Source organism: Chionomys nivalis, chromosome 12 (genome assembly GCF_950005125.1).
Source record: "Chionomys nivalis chromosome 12, mChiNiv1.1, whole genome shotgun sequence".
Lineage (NCBI taxonomy): Eukaryota > Metazoa > Chordata > Mammalia > Rodentia > Cricetidae > Chionomys > Chionomys nivalis.
Genome location: NC_080097.1, coordinates 32,163,023 through 32,176,482, shown reverse-complemented (window position 1 = coordinate 32,176,482; position 13,460 = coordinate 32,163,023).

The window sequence follows — 13,460 nt, the reverse complement described above, 5'->3', positions numbered from 1 at the left end:
CACATTTCAGTTTGATATATAAAACCTATGTCAAATTTCTCATCTACAAAGTAATGATATAAATCTCCATTATGATTTAAGTGTTTTAAAATTATTGAGAAAATTTTAGCAAATTGTTTTAAATATAATATTGTAAGTAAGCTCTTAATCACCAATAATGTTGCTAATTTTTAAACTATTCAAAAGTCTGAGTTTCATGCATTGAATATCAGTTCACTTGTTTATATTTACTAGATGACATAAGAATGTCTCTGGATAGTAATGGAATGCAAGTGGAGTCCACTAAAATTCTTGTATCCTAGAGTTAAACCCTAGATACATAAGCAGTCTAAGGGGGTATCCAGAATGTTGTAGATGTAGACAAAGATCTGGAGAAGTGAATCCAAAACCAGTAAAAAAAAAAAAAATCTAAGGGAATTATTTGTTTGAGACAGGATTTGCCTGTATCACCTGTTCTGGAACTTGCTCTATAGACTAGATGACCTTTATCTCACAGAGATTCACTGGACTCTGCTTCCTGGTTTTTGGTATTAAAGGCATGTGTCAACACTGTTCTGATGGAGGTTTTAATGAATGGATATAGGTTATTTCCTAAGATAGGAAATGATGGCTAAAATATGGAACCAGGTTTACATTGATTACTCTGAGACTCTGTTCCTCTTCCAAAAGCATACTAATATGTATATAAGCATCTCAGTTGGGAAGTAACCTTATTTAGTTTTTATTTTCTGATATCTTGATTTGACATTTCCCCCATTATTTAAGAATACATTTCTATTATCATCTTGATGTTATTAGAGGCTCTTATGTAAATGCTGTCAGATAGAAAGGCTTTGTGTTTAATATTATTTAAATAAAATACTCTTTAAATTTACAGTTAATGATTACTAGTTTGAATTTGCATATATTATTATCTCTGAAACTTTAAAGTAGCTATAAGTGGTATAAAATTGCCTATAAAATATTCAAAAATCACTTATACTACAAATCATGTTTCTACAAAAACAATGATATAAAGGGCTTAACTGAAATGGTATAAATATATTCTCTTTCATATCTTCCTCATTCTCAAATAGCACCAAGTAGAGAACTGTATATAGCAAGATTTGGTTCACTAACCTTAACTTAATGATGACCTACTGACCAGATGGCACCAGTACTGTGCTGTGTGACAATAGACTTATACCATGTAAATTTTTGTTATTTGTATTGACTTAATAAAATGCTGATTAGTTCAGGCTTCTTATTAACTCTTATATCTTTAATCAGATCATAATTCTTATCTTTGTGAGCCATATAGCTCAGTAACTTTTATCTGTGAGACGTTCTCATCTTGCTTCCTCTGTATCTGGCTTCCTTTGTGATGACTGGAGACTGAGACTTTCCTCTTCCCAGAATTCTCATATTCTGGTCACTCTACCTATACTTCCTGCCCTTGCCCTGTCCCAGCATTTTATTAAATCAATACAATTGACAAATCTTTACTGGATATAATACCATTGTCCCACAGCACTCACCCTACTACACACACTTTATTTTTCCAAAACAAGAACTCTGAATACCATGTAAAGATTTGTTTCTTATGCTTGTTTAATAAAATGATGATTGGCCAGTAGCCAGGCAGGAAGTATAAGTAGGGCAACCAGGCAGGAGGTAGAGGCAGGGCAATGATAACAGGAAAATTCTGGGAAGAGAAAATAGTCAATCTTCAGTCACAACCCAGTCACAGAGGAAGCAAGATGAGAATGCCTCACTGATAAAAGGTACTAAGCCATGTGGCTGAAACACACAAGAATTATGTGTTAATGTAGTATGTAAGAGTTAACAAGAGTCCTGAGCTAATAGGCCAACTAGCTTATGGTTAATGTGGATCTCTGTGAGTTACTTTGTGACTGAACTGCTGCAGAATCAGGCAGTAAAGAAACCTCTGTCAACAGTACTGGAAGATTAACTCTGGTACTATAAACACCTTTAAAAGATACATAGAGCCAAAAAGAAAAGGCAACATTTCTTATTTAAAATTAAAAAGAAGTAAATGAATCCCACATTTTATATCAATTAGCTGTGTGGATAATACTTTGGAATCTCATTAGCAGGTTCTTTTACACAAGTATTACATCAAAAGATCCTCAAGTTGTTGTTGACCCAACATGATATTTTGAATCACTGCTAGAAATTAATATTATCATTCTCATTCTTCAGAACCTTTAGAGGCCAACTGACACGATTTCTGAATAACATGCTACTGTTATGTTACAGTCTAATTAATCCCTACAGTACCCTATTTAAGGGGTATCATATTTGCTTCACTCTAGCTTTAAATTACTTGAGGTGGCATCTTTGATTTTTAAGTTTTTTAGTTGCTATCTTTCTGTAAGTATTGTGAAACATTTAATTTTATCTATTGTTAAAATACATTATTTGGCAACTATATATGATATATTCTGATTATTCCCACTCTTTGACCTGTGTTGTGGAATAATATTTTTGTGTACTATAAAACCATGCTACTTGTTTCAGTTCAATAAAGAGATTAATAGCCAATAGCTAGGCTGGATCTCTAGACAAAGGGGATGTTGGAAAGGAGAAGGGTGAAGTTGTGAGGAGATACCAGGGACTCAAAACAAGCAGCATGGGCTTTTAAAAATAAAGGTAATCAAGTCACACAGAAGAACATAGATTAAAAAATATTACTTAAGATGTAAAAACTAGTTATAAACAATTCTAATCTATCTGCTAAGGTTCATAATATATAGGAAGTCTCCATGTGACTCTTAGGGAATTGATGGACTGAACAGAAAAGAAAAATCTTTCTACAAATGGTGTTCATTGTCTGGCCACGTAAATCCACATAAGATGTGAGAAAGTTTTTAAAAAGGTTATAAGCACACAAAAATAGAGTCAAATGAGGCTTCCTAGTCTCCTATGCCTCATGCCCATCACAATACACACACATCACCCAGTACCTGCCTGCATGCTTGACTCACAAATCCGCCACAAGCTAAGCTGTGTTGGTAGGTTTAAGGTTTTGCTCATGTAGACAGAAAAGGTTACAGACTCATAGAAACACACTTTCAAGCAGAAAAAAAAAACTTCTAAATAGGCTACAGTGTGTTTAACAATGTGTGTATTCTTAACAGAAAAAAAATGGGTATAGGCAGCCATAGAAAAAATAGTTTAAAAGTAATAAAGTATTTAAAAAGAGAGTAAGAAATATAAAAAAGCCAAATATATATGAAGAATACATGGGAAGTCTGGATCCTATTTGGTGTCTTGTTAGCTATATTTTTTTTTAAAAATTCTAATGTATAAATATAATAGTTGATGAGAGACTCTGAAAGTTTCTGAGTTAAAACAACATCCATATTTTAAAAATCTCTTAACTTTAAAATGAAATTGTTTCTCTCAGTGTCTGTGCTACTGAGGTTTTATTTAGGAAGTATTCTCTTGTACCACTGCATTCGAGAATATTTCCAACTTTCTCTTCTGTGCCACATAAATGAATGAGTGATTGGTAGGCTTCAGTTAAATATGGCATGCACAGTGGGCCACCTCCAGATATTCCAGGCCTGTACATGCAACCTGAGTGTAAAAATGTCATGAATCTTAACTTATTTTGAAAGTAAATTTTGAATGATAGAATTACAGTAAAATAAAAGTTTTAAAATGGAATGGTAGAAAATTTAGATTAAAGGTAACTCTTGATTCACTTTCTTAATTATCCTTAGTACTGGAATTTTGTTGCAATCTTTGGACTTAAGTTTCTAAACACTATTCAAATTGAGATATTTCAGAAAAGATCTGAAAAATTACAGGTTTGTCTTGCTCAAGTCTCTTTTTTTTTTCATTTATTTATTTCTTTATTAAAGATTTCTGCCTTCTCCCCGCCACCGCTTCCCATTTCCCTCCCCCTCCCCCAATCAAGTCCCCCTCACTCGACAGCCCTAAGAGCAATCAGGGTTCCCTGCCCTGTGGAAAGTCCAAAGACCACCCACTTCCCTCCAGGTCTAGCAAGGTGAGCATCCAAACTGCCTAGGCTCCCACAAAGCCAGTACGTGCAGAAAAAAAAAAAAAAAAAAAAAAAAACCATTGCCATTGTTCTTGAGTTCTCAGTAGTCCTCATTGTCCACTATGTTCAGCGAGTCCGGTTTTATCCCATGTTTTTTCAGACCCAGGCCAGCTGGCCTTGGTGAGTTCCCGATAGAACATCCCCATTGTCTCAGTGTGTGGCTGCACCCCTCGCGGTCCTGAGTTCCTTGCTCGTGCTCTCTCTCCTTCTGCCCCTGATTTGGACCTTGAGATTTCAGTCCTGTGCTCCAATGTGGGACTCTGTCTCTGTCTCCTTTCATCGCCTGATGAAGGTTAATATTCAGGAGGATGCCTATATATTTTTCTTTGGGTTCACCTTCTTATTTAGCTTCTCTAGGATCACAAATTACAGGCTCAATGTCCTTTATTTATGGCTAGAAACCAAATATGAGTGAGTACATCCCATGTTCCTCTTTTTGAGTCTGGCTTACCTCACTCAGGATAGTGTTTTCTATTTCCATCCATTTGCATGCAAAATTCAAAAAGTCATTGTTTTTTACTGCTGAGTCCTCAATATCAGTCCGAACACACTGAACCTGATAGAAGAGAAAGTGGGAAGTACTCTACAACACATGGGCACAGGAGACCACTTCCTACATATAACCCCAGCAGCACAGACATTAAGGACATCATTGAATAAATGGGATATCCTGAGACTGACAAGCTTCTGTAAAGCAAAAGACACTGTCACTAAGACAAAAAGGCAACCCACCGACTGGGAGAAGATCTTCACCAACCCCGCAACTGACTAAGGTCTGATCTCCAAAATATATAAAGAACTCAAGAAACTAGACGTTAAAATGCTAATTAACCCAATTAAAAAATGGGTCACTGAACCGAACAGAGAATTCTCAATGGAAGAAGTTCAAATGGCCAAAAGACTCTTAAGGTCATGCTTAACTTCCTTAGCGATCAGGGAAATGCAAATCAAGACAACTTTAAGATACCATCTTACACCTGTCAGAATGGCTAAAATCAAAAACACCAATGATAGCCTTTGCTGGAGAGGTTGTGGAGAAAGGGGTACACTCATCCATTGCTGGTGGGAATGCAAACTTGTGCAACCACTTTGGAAAGCAGTGTGGCGGTTTCTCAGGAAATTCGTGATCAACCTACCCCTGGGTCCAGCAATACCACTCTTGGGAATATACCCAAGAGATGCCCTATCATACAACAAAAGTATATGCTCAACTATGTTCATAGCAGCATTATTTGTAATAGCCAGAACCTGGAAACAACCTAGATGCCCTTCAATGGAAGAATGGATGAAGAAAATATGGAATATATACATATTAGAGTACTGCTCAAACCTCTTTTTAATACAGTTTGTTGACATTAATATAAAGTTTGGAGAAGTTTTTATGAACAAATCTTTATCTAAAATGATACAGTTTTTAGAGTTGAGAAATTAGTTTACTTGAGGAATCCACACATAGGTGCACTGCATTTGCAGCATTTCTAACTCCTCTCCTCTTCCTCCTGCTCCACTCATGGACCCCAACTAACTCTTCTACAATCCATGGGCTTCCTCTTCAATTATTTAGATTTAAACAATATGTGTATTTGTGTGTTTGTGAAAAGTAGTGAGCCAATTACTGTCACCATTAATGTGTGTTTTCTCGGCTAGCCACTTAGAACAGAGGTTTTATCCCCTCAAAAAAAAAAAAAAAAAAAAAAGAAAGAAAGAAAGAAACACACAGAAAAACAAAACAAAACAAAAACAAGAACAGAAAATGCTGCCAGTTTTCCTCATTCACTGACTGCTCCTGACGCTTCCTTGGGCGGTGTACCCTAGCTTCTTCTAATTTTTTCTTCCTATGTACCAGAGATTACTTTCATGTAGTGATTATTCATGAATAAATTTTCTTTCAAGAATGATAGCATATTAGTTTAATGTTATATTGATTAAGATTAAAGTAGCATTTAGTAAATTAATTATATTTATTATAAATCTAGGTAATTGAATTGATAATAATCAGTGACTAATTTTTAAACAGCAAATGTTAAGATACCAAAATTCATAGTAACTGGACTAACATAAAATACATTCACACTGTCCTTGTGTGAAACAGAAACCGCACAGAAAACAGCACCTGTTAAAACAAATTATAATAATTGATAGCAACTGCTATAGAAGTCAAAACATGTTAAAGAAATAATGGAATGTCTATACAGAGGTGGATCAGATAAATTTAAATTACATGTGCAGAGCTGCCTACTGGGGAAACAATGTATCACAGTCCATCAAATTTAAATAATAGGAACTAAAACCCATTATGTATTCTAATATATTTATGTTGTGATAGGTAAAATCTTGAACTTTGCTATGAGAGAACAGCATTTCTGAAGGTATTGTTTAAAACAATTGAGATCTTGGAAAACAGCAATTAAGTAATCTGCTAGAATTTCCAGAATCATGTAGACAAATGTTTAAAAGAGAAACAGGTTGCATGAGGACCTTGAACATCAATGGCAACACAATTATGTCTGGGGCTTAGGTAGTGTGCAGATGCACATTGGGTGTCACTGTTTAGAAAACTGATTCAGGAACTGAAGCAGGCCTAAGCAAATTCTCAGGCTACACAAAGAATAAATAACACAAGCCAGAAACTGTATGTGCAAGAGTTTTAAATTGAATCATGTGACAAACCTTGCGGGAAATGAAGCAATAATGACTCAAGAGCAATTCCGAGGAAGATAGAAATTAGAAGGTAACTAAACTGAATCTTAGTTACTAATTTGGTGATGGTATGCACATCCATAATTGCACTTACAGTGGTCAGGAAGATCTTTAATTTAGGGGTTCAATTTAAACATGAGGAAAAAACTAGCCTTTTTAGTCATGATAGCAAGATACACACCACACACCTTTTCAAATAGATATGCTATCTGTTTCATAGGAAGAGGGACATTACTGCAATCTTTAGTTGTTATATTACTTTCTAGTGGAAAACAGGCAAAAACAAACAAACAAAACCAAGTGAAAGGATTATTATACACCAGCAGGTGAAGTTGAAAGCTGCATGACCAAATGAATTTGCAGAAATAATAGAGTTAAGCCACTAAAATAAGAAAGTAACTGGAGAAGTTATAAGAAAAGAAAGAGAAATGAGAATCCTATAAAACAAGGATACAGTGCCTGAGATTGCTAAGCTACATTATTAAAATATGAGTGTAGGTCTCGAAACATCCAAACAAATCAGGAATTCATAAGTCATGGAGAGAGAGAGAGGGATCATAGAAACTGACATTAAAGACATTTAGAGAGTGGGCCTATTTATAGACCACTTAGTTTGTATATGATTAAAGAGCACAGAAAGAACATGATATTTTAAAATTTAAAGGAAGAAATGGGGCAATATTTACTGAACACTGAATATCTGTGGCTATAAAAATAAAAAAAAAATTAATTCACTAACCTGTCTCCGCATAAGACAGAAAAATTAGTGAATGTGAAGCTAGATCCTCTTGATAGGGAGTCTATTGTAAGTAAGACAAAACAAAACAAAAAAGTAAATAGAATCGTGCAGATTTGTAAAAGAAAAAAAATATAGTGTAATTAATAAGAATCTTACAATGGCACATGAAATTAATGGAATTATGCAACGAATTAATGGCAATAGTTGAAAACATCTCTCAGTTTAATGAACAATGTTAACCTACGCAGTCAAAAACCTCCATAAAATTGCAGACAGAGAAATGACAAGATATCTGATCCAGACATATAACTGTCACATATTAAAAGTCAAACATGATGAGAAATTCTTGGATGCACAGAGACCAAAAATAGTATTTATAGGAGTTATAAAGACACAGAACAACTGCAGAACGGCAGTGGTGGTAGCTTTCTACACAGTGAGACAGCAGAAAGAAGGCGAAAGTGCTGTGAACTGGAGCTCCTCCATTATAATCCTAAACTTAGGATGGCTGGTTCAAACTTACAGGAAAAAATAAATGAACCATGAGAGATTTTGCCACTAGAAGACTGATGATAATATTGCATGGACTTCTTAAGAATGAACAATTGAGCAAGCAGAGTAAACATGAAGCAAAATAAAGAGGAAATCCTTGAAGTGTTTGCATTGAACTTTTATTTGTATTTTTATGTAAAATAAACTATTGTAGAAAATATATAAAATATTAGGTTCTACATCAAACAACATAAAAATAGGTTTGGTAACATCATCAAGTAATACTGGCAGGAACAAATCAGCAATGAAACGTGAAAATGCTAGTGGACGGCCACTCAAATAATGAAACGAATAAATATAAGGAACGGTAACTTTGGATATTTAAGGAAGAATCACATGGTAAACTTGATATGCAGAAAGTACTTGATATGCATAAAGATCCTCATCTTTCTCTCTCTTACTCTTTAAAGGAATTGGGCAGATTATGGACAAAAATATCTGTGTAAGTACAATTGTTTTTAATTTTAGCAGTGACCAAAAATGGCTAATAACAAATCTATCTAAATGCCATAACTGCTAAGAGTGAATGTATTTTATTGAAATTAAAAATATAAATATAACTCTGTGGTTGACTTTTATATATCCAGCTGTATGTTTCAGTACTCATTATATATATGATATTAAATATAAAAATTATTAAATGAAGCAAAATCAGTAAATGAACAACAAAAATATGCAGTTGCTTTTTAATGTAAGAAAGCAAAAGCAAAATAGATATGTGATTTAGGAAAAGATTAAAATAGAAATTGCCTAAGAAGAATTTTAGTGATTAAAATTAAACATCCATGGACAAAGTACTTTGACAATGGTTTTAATACAGATTGCATAAAAATAATAAACAAAGATACAATTAGAATATGGAAAGACATGGTCAGGCAGTGATGGTGCATGCCTTTATCCCAGCATCCAAGAGGCAGAGGAAGATGGTTCTCTGAGATTTTGAGGCCAATCTGGTCTACAAACCAAGTTCCAGGACAGGCAGAGCTGTTATACAGAGAAATCTTTTCTTAAAATAATAACAAAAACAACAAAAGAATGTGACTCTGAGAATGCATGGTAAAAATGCCTTGGCTATAATTCAAGGACAGATAACAAAGAGGCAAGGATTAGATTGGAGAAGGCTAAAGGAAGCAGAACAGGCTGCTGAGGTGGAGTAACGACGGTTCAGACAGCTTAGACTGGCACATAGAACAGCCAGATTCGAAATATATTTATAGGCCTAAACTGCCAGGGAGTTAGTTATGGAGACTGAGGGGAGAGGGTTAATCAAAGCAGGCCACCTGGGTCTTTGGCCTGACCAGAATTAACTATGATGGGGAAGATTTCGTTCCCACCACTAAGCATATTACCTTACTTTTCTATATTATTTCAAAAACGCTAGCCCTCTTTATCACCATCAAACAGGACAAGGCCCCTTCCCTAAGGGTTCCCTTCCTTTCTCCCCTACTCCCCCCCCCCCTTTTTTTTTTTTTTTTGAGACAGGTCTCTCTGTGTAGAAACTCACTCTGTAGACCATGCTGTTCTGGAACTAAGAGATCTGCCTGCCTCTGCTTCCTGAGTGCTTGTTTTAACGATGTGCACTACTAGGGCCGGGTGCATCTCATTCCATCTTAATTGGTTAGCACCACCTGTTAGTTCCCTTTTCTGTTAAATTTCTCTCTGGTATACCTGTCCAGTGTGTTGAGAGTGAGGTGTTGAAGTCTCCCACTATTAGTGTGTGGGGTTTGATGTGTGATTTAAGCTTTAGAAATGTTTCTTTTACAAATGTGTGTGTGTGCCCTTGTACTTGGGGCATAGATTTTATATAGAATTTATAGATGTTAGATATCATTTTGATGGATTTTTTTCTGTGATGGTTATGAAATGTCCTTCTCTGTCTCTTTTGATTAATATCAGTTTGAAGTCTATTTTATAAGTATAGCTACACCAAATTGTTTCATAGGTCCATTTGCTTGGAAATCTTTTCATAACCCTTAACTCAGATGTAATGTGTATCTTTGAGGTTAAAGTATATTTATTGTATGCAGCATGTGAATGGGCCATGTTTTCGTATCCATTCTGATAGTTTGTATCTTTTTATAGGCCAACTGAGAATACTGATATTATATGTTACTTGGATTCTTTTTTCCTTTGCAGTTCTTAATATTCTTTTTTTATTTGACGTGTTTAGTGTTTTGCTTATATGGTGAGGGGACTATTGTTGGGGATCTAGTATATTTGGTGTTCTGTGGGCTTCTTGTACCTTCATAGGCATATCTTTCTTTTTTTATTTTTTTGGATTTTCGAGACAGGGTTTCTCCGTAACTTTTGGTTCCTGTCCTGGAACTAGCTCTTGTAGACCAGGCTGGCCTCAAACTCACAGAGATCCGCCTGCCTCTGCCTCCCGAGTGCTGGGATTAAAGGCGTGTGCCACCACTGCCCAGCTTATCTTTCTTTATATAGGGAAAGTTTTCTTCTATGATTTTGTTGAATATATATTTTCTGTGCCTTTTGCATTCTTTTATCCTTATTTTTCTTAGGTTTAGTCTTTTTATGGTGTCCCACACTTCTTGGATGTTTTGTGTTTAAAACTTTTTGGATTTAACATTTTCTTTGATGGATAAATTTATTTCCTGTCTCATCTCGCCAATGCCTGAGATTCTCTTTTCCATCTCTTGTATTCTGTTGAGTATGCTTGCATTTGTAATTCCTGTTCTTTACCCAGATTTTCCATATCCAGAATTCCCTCAGTTTGTGTTTTCTTTATTGCCTGTATTTGAATTTTCAAGTCTTGGACTGCATCCTTCACTCGCTTGATTGCTTTTTCTTGGTTTTCTTGGATTTCTTGACTTTCCTAAAGGGATTTATTGATTTCTTCCTTTTGTATGGTTGTCTTTTCCTCTATTTCTTTAATGGAATTTTTCATGTTCTCTTTAAGGGCCTCTATCGTCTTTATAACGTTATTTTTAGAGTTGTTTTCTTCTACTTCATCTGCATTGGGATGCTCAGGTCTTGCTGATGACCTCTAGTTTCTGGTGCTGCAATATTGCTCTCTATGTTGTTGAGTATATTCTTGCAATGTTTTCTACCCATCTCTTCCTTCAATCGGTAGGTAAAAGTGGGATCTTTATCTCTGGTGGTTGCCCTTTCTCCAGGCGCAGTTGAGACCTCTTTCTCCGCATGCATTTGGGACCTGTGACTCTGCTGATCACTATCCCTCCAGATCCAGATGGGGCCAATGGGTACAGTGGTCACTCTTGCTGCAGGGGATGTTTGCCTGGCAAACCAATGCTTCTTAAATCCATACAGTGGCAAATATCCAAAGCTTGTGCATATATGACTCAGATTTTTCCCACAAGGTTTCTATTTAAATCTCCAGAAAAAATAAAATAAAAATAAAAACCGACATGATGCTATTTCAATGAATGGATAGACAGAGAAATAGACATATTTTATTTTAATGTCTCAACCCTGTAAATTATGTTTACAATCAGATTTCAATATATATCTAAAAAGAAAAAATGTTTTTGTACTTTTTTACTGAGAGAGGGTCTCTATTCACTTTGTACTCAAAGATGATCATGTACTTCTAGTGCTTCGACTTTCACCTCTTCTAGCAGTGAGCTGGGTTTAAAAGCCTGGTTGGTGTTCAGTGCAAAGGCTGGAACCCAGGATTTTGTGGCTGTTAGACATGTGTTCTACAACCAGAGTTACAGGTCGGGCCTTTTTCTATATCCTGTGACAAAAACATTTAATCTCTTTCAATATCATTTCAAGAAACTTTTGCTAGATTTTGTGCTTCCACTTAAGCACTGACATTTTTCTGTCGTTCCTAGTCAATTGCCTCAATTCTTTTTCTGTGACACTCTATCTGTCTTCCATGTCCTGAAACCTATTTGTCTTGTCAGTTAGTTTATTATGTATTTTTCTATTTTATCATATATACGAGAATTACCCTTTTATGCCTAATGAACACATGAAAATATTCAGTGTAAATAAAAGAGCACGTGGAGGGGCAGTGCAAATATCACATAAAACATAAACAAACTCCAAATTAAAAAAATGCTATTTCAAAGTATTAAATAATTGATAAATTAAACATCTAATATTATATAGTAGTTTTCAGTTAACTTGCTTGCCAATATTATACTATATTCTAAACTACCCTGTATTTGATACACTTCTCATTTTTTAGAGATAAACATTAATATTGGGGAGTCATCATTAATATTGCTAGTTCTAGAATAATTGGAAATTAAATGTAATTTAATCATATAAGAATACAGTTAGTGTATAATATAATGTTTCAATACGATAGAATGCTGTGAAAGTTAAATAATACAAATGTCTTGTGTTTATATGGAATATAAACAAAGACTTAAAGTTTTGATAAAAGAAAATGATAATTTGAACCAGTGAATATTTAGAAAACTTGACAAAGTGATTTCAATGTCTGTAATTAACAATAAAGCATTTAGTATACATCTATAATACTGATGATATTGACATAAATACAGAATATAAAGAAAACTAAATTACACAAAATTGTAGAGAAATATTACAGCTTAAATTCTGCATAAAAACATAATGAGATTAGAGTCACTCAAAACAATAGATTATCTTAGATTCAAATTTCTATACACCAATATAATCAAATTTTATGTTAATTTAGGTAAAGCTGATTAAAGAATATTTTATGTTTGTTATTATGATGATCACTTGGAAATTCAGCTTAACAGAACATAATAATATAAGCCTCTACCTCCAGATTACTAGAATTAAAAGCATGTGCATATGCGATCATGCCATACTCTTTTGAAGATATTTAATATGGTAGTATACTTAAAACTTTCACTTCTAAGGTTCAATATTTTAATTACTGTCATAGACAATAGCATCTCATATAAGATTATGTTACTAAAATTAATATATACTCTGAAATATTCATGTCATACAATATTCTGTTATCATTTAAATCCTGAGTTTCTTTTTAAACAAGGTTCTCATTTTATCATATTTAAAGCCTTAGTTTCTTTTTAGCAGGATTTTCATTTAATAATAACTTTTGAAGAACTGGTGTATCTAAAGGATGTTCAGATTACTTAATCTCTTAAATTTTACTGACTGATTAATTCATGATATTATTTTGGATTTAAAGGCACTCTGGGAAATATTAATATAAACATATACAAGGATTTGTCTTGACTACTATACATAATTCTGTGTTTTACCTAATTTAAACATTTTATTGAATTAAAGTGCAATTACATGCATTCAGTACTATGTAAGATATATGGTACTAATTCAGCTTTACAGGTAATAAATTTGTGGATTTTGACATTAATTAAAAATTACAATTTAATTTGGCCTGATTTTTAGTCATTCAGTTGCTCACAAATGCTTTCACCTTTTTATTTAACA